Below are 4937 nucleotides of genomic sequence, written 5' to 3' on the forward strand. Positions count from 1 at the left end.
CGGAGACTGATGTAATTAACTTTCTTGCTTCTGGTATGACTTCGAGTTGTAAGGCTTGGCACCACTTCATTTCTGGTAAACTTATTCCCAGTAGCAACTTAAGTGAAGTAACAAAGGAACGGGCAACCCTCAATTATGCCATTCAGTGCCGCCTATCCATAGATGTTGGTAAAGTTATTCACAACAACATCTTACATACTTTGAGAGGATCGACTACCAGTGGTCTAGGGTATCCTTCATTGATCTATGAACTTTGCTTAGCGGGTGGTGTCGTCACATACCCGACTGAGGAGGTTGAGCACCCCAAATCGGCTATCACGCAAGCGCGTATTTGGAAGTTCTTACGCCGCTCCGAATCCACCAGTGGACCCCCTCCTCGGAGTGACCAGCCGCCCCGTTCACGCCGACCGACACCAGTTAGTGATCCCACTTCTGCCCTTGCAGCTCAGCTTCATGACATGCAATTGCAAATGAATTTGATGCAAAATATCTTGTGCGAGCAATTCCATTATCAACATGAGTTCAACGCGGTATTGGCTTCGATGTACCCTGATCGAACATTTCCTCAGCCGCCTCTACTACCTGATCACGCTACCAATCCTATTCCGAATACCCAGGACGACGATTAGTCGTCATCCGTCAGGTAAGTCCCCTCCCCATTTTGTTTCTATTTCACATTGAGGACAATGTTTCCGTTAAGTTTGGGGGAGTGTGAATAATTTTGCTTACGTTATTGAGTTCCTCGAATGCTTATGTGTGATTTGCTTGTTTAAAAGAATATAAAAATAAATAAATAAATAAATAAATAAAAATTCGTATTTTTTGCATGCTTGTGTGTGTTAGATAACCTTGCCGGTATTGATATGTGTAATTGAGAACATGCGTTGATTTATGAATTGTGGACGAGTTATGTGTTTGAGTTAGATTTTTACTTATTCATGTGAAATGGAAATTATTTTTTGCACGTGAGTTGATTGTAGCGTTGTACATGAGGAGGTTGATTCACGCTTATAGGTTGAAATAGAGAACTTAGATGCTAAACCCAAATAACCATTAAACATCACAATACCCTTAAACCAAATTTAGGATGTTTAGATGATTGCACTGTTGTAGGAAAACTTGAAGATAAATGTGGACTGTCTGAGACTAATGGGATGAAAATTGGGTGAAAACCTTAAGTTAGAAGTCGATTTTCGAGGATAGGTGTTTAATAAGGGACAAACTAATCATCGCATAAAAAAAAAAGATCCCAATGAGGACAACTTTAATAATCTCATTGTGAATCATCTCTTCGTAGCCTTTATGACTCGAGTGATTAAGCCTGTAAGGGTTTAAAACCTGGTGCCCTAAAATCATCTGATTTGGGAGTCATCGGCCTAAAGCTCGCTACAAGGGTCATTTAGAAAGTTTAAGAGAGAGACGTCCGCACAAAGAGTGATTAAAGAATAAAGATATATATGAAAAAAAGAATAAAAAAAAGAAGTTGATTAAGCCCGAACACTTGTTTTAGAGGATTAGATCTTTGATAATGGGTAAGTAACTTGGTTGATTCCTAGAGGTTGAAGCAGTCAAAAATAATGAAAATCCTCATTTGTTGACATATGGAACTACAATCAGTAAAATCTAACCAAACTTGAGTGGTATAAGAAATTAGTATTGAAAATTTAACCTTTGGTTACACCCTTGGAAAGAGAAAAGAAAATAAGTTTGGGGTGTGTGAATCCCACAAGCAAAGTAAGGAAAAATTTGACTTCTAAGGTTGGGAATTGGGTCAACTTATTATTGTACAGCGTTTCACTTGACTCTCCACACACACACCCGTTTTGCATTGAATAAGTGAGAATTTAACTTTTGCATTATAGCTTCAGTGGTTCATGGAATCGAAGTTATGTTTTTAATTCTAAGACATGAAGGCAAGTTATCTAGCGAAATTTATTTTAATTGATTTTGTTTGTCTTGATTGTGCTTGTGTGTCCGTTAATTATTCTTATGGGTTTTAGTGTTTGCTCGAGGACTAAAAATGGTTAAGTTTGAGGGTATTTGATGAGTTTGTTTCACTCATGATTTTCGCACAATTTTAGCTTGATTAAATGCTAGATTTTATGAGTGTAGAACGTTTTTGATGTGTTTGTTAGTGTTGTTTTGAAGATAAGGAGAAGCAATGAGAAAAGAAGTATTGAAGTGGACGAAGAGGCCAAAAACACGGAATTGGGGCAGAAAGATGGCGCCTAGGCGCTGAAGACACGGCGCCTATAGATTGGCGATTTAGGGTGCGTTTTTTTTGGGCCCTTTTTAAAGCCATAGAAACCCTACTTTTACATAAAAACGTGGAGGCACCTATAAATACATCCTCCTCATACTTTTGAAGGCTTTTGGACATATTGGAGAGAAAAACAACAAAAAGGGAGATTCAAAGGAGAAATTTAAGAAGATTAACACCAAGAATTGAAGATTGGAAGCACTCATTGAAAGAGGAAGGAGATCTTGGTTCAAGAATTCAACTATTTCTTCTACATCTTTATTTCAAACTAGGTGATGTATTCTAAGACAATCTCCTATTATTCTTCTATTATTATGACTAGTTAAATTTGATTTTAGGGCGAACAATGTAATCTTTTGGAACCCTTTATTTCATGCAATTGAGATTCTAGTGCTTTTATATTTCATGTGTTGATTTTAATGTTGTTCTTAATACATTTAATTACTTGATCACTAATTAGATGATTTGTGAACAATGATTGCGTAGAGATGCGGATTATTTGTTTAGACCACGTGTTAAAACCCGATAAATTGATATAATGTCTACCTATATTGATTGTTGCGGTCGTGTGTGAATTCTTAGAACCAATGTTTCGTTTAATTAAATTTAATTTGCCTAGATATGGAATTAAACTAATTAAGTAGGTTCAATGAGAACTCGAGAGGGGTAAGTTGAATACAATAGAAGAATTCGACCGAACACTACCTTAGATTTTATGAATCTTGATTTATGAAGTAAAGGTGACCAATAGGTGAAATTGTTTCGCCCTAACGTCCATTTATTGTTTGAATTCTCAATCACTTTTCGTTGAATCCAATCACATTTTTAAGTCTTTAGAATAAAAATCACATTTAATCATTGTTTTTTATTTATATTCGACAAATAGTAGTTAAAGAAAGATTAAATTAAGTGCTACAAAATAGTCCTCGTGGGATCGATAACCGGACTTTTAAGTCCACTATTACTTGTTATGGATCGTACACTTGCGAAACAAAATTTTACAACAATGATTACCCGAATTGTAGGTTCTCTTTTTTAGCTTTTGATGTAAGCCACTTCTCATGCTGGACTGGATTGTACTCACTTACTTCCATCTGGAATTACACTTAAAATCACCCAGATAGCAAGAAAGGTAAATTTCTTTAACAAAATCAGCTAAATTTTTGTTTAGCCAATCTAGCAGACATGCATGGACTCAAATAACCCTTCATTTGGTCGAAAGATGGAATCGGTTAATTTTTGTCTTTGTCGGGTTAAGAGTGTCTCAGCAGAATTTAGAACTTTTGACGTTTCTATATATCAACATTTTCAATCAGGAATGTGTCTTTTTCTAAGTCAATATATGTTTAATTCCTGTTTTTTGGAAAAGCGCACAAGGTTTGCTCCCCAATATCAGTAAGACTTGGAAGAGTACAAGAATTGTATGGAAATAACTTTGCAGATTAATGAAAACCTGCACAGAAAAAGAAATCTCAATATTCGAAAAATCATGCTATATTTAGTCCTGTTGGAGGTTATTGGTATACTTACTGAAAAGGGCTACAAAACTGTGAGCAAAAATAACACTGTAGATGAACGGCATCCTGAAAGAGATCTCAAAATTCAAGAAATCATGTTATAAATCGAAAGTGCAGAATTTTGAGGAAGTAAACCCAACACTTACAACAATGTCTATCTGCAAAACAAAAAATAATAAAATGATTACTTAAAACAACATGAAAGAAATAGCATAAAGTGGAGCAAATAACTATGGCAACCCAGAATCACTCTCTGCTTTGGATCAATTCATGTTCAGTGCCACCAAATAAATCTCTCATGTTGACATTGAAGATTTAAATTGAAGCAAAAAAGAGTGACAAGTATGAATCTCAAAATAACCACTTAATTGAAAAGGAAACACAGTTATTATGATCCAAACCAAACAACAGATTCCAGCATAAATTCATCAAAAACCCACAGAGGATTTACATTAACAAATCCGATGAAACCCTTCTCAGTGCCACCGACATTCAAAGCAAATCAATTCGTGACAGTAAGAAAAACCATTGACACTTGAAGCTGATCATCTGTTAGACCAACAAACAAAATCCAAAATAGATCCTTCTAGATTCATCCCAACAAAGAATCATTAACATGAAATTATAGAACCAAAGAGAACTTAGAAAACATAATTGCTGAATTAACCATACATAAAATGGAAAACGGTAATAAGAAATTCACTCAACCTAGCCCAACCTATATGGAATTGAACTAAATTGTAGAAGAAATGTAGAGAAACTAAGAAGGATGAGCAGGGTAACTAGAAAAGATCGAGAGATCAAAGGATCACACAAAAAATTTAAATCCCTCATCTCTCTCTCAACTAATTTGATACCAAACGCCTGCAAGCACAAGTAGAATAAAAAAAACGTGTTTTTACATCACAACTTTAAAACAAATGTAAAGAGCAAGGCAAGTTCAAATCTGGTTGGTCCTAATAACCTTCTTCCTTCCCCATTTGAGTGGAAACAATTTCTTTCTCTTGTCAAAAAGAAACCACAAACATAACACATTCACAGAAAATTCACATAAAGAAATCCAATGAAACCCTAAATTCAAAAAAGATCCTTCAAAATTCATCCAAATACAACATCAAAGAATATAATCATAAAGACAATGGAATTATAGGAACTAGGAG

The sequence above is a fragment of the Olea europaea genome, unplaced genomic scaffold, assembly GCF_002742605.1.
Source record: "Olea europaea var. sylvestris unplaced genomic scaffold, O_europaea_v1 scaffold309, whole genome shotgun sequence".
NCBI classification, from domain to species: domain Eukaryota; kingdom Viridiplantae; phylum Streptophyta; class Magnoliopsida; order Lamiales; family Oleaceae; genus Olea; species Olea europaea.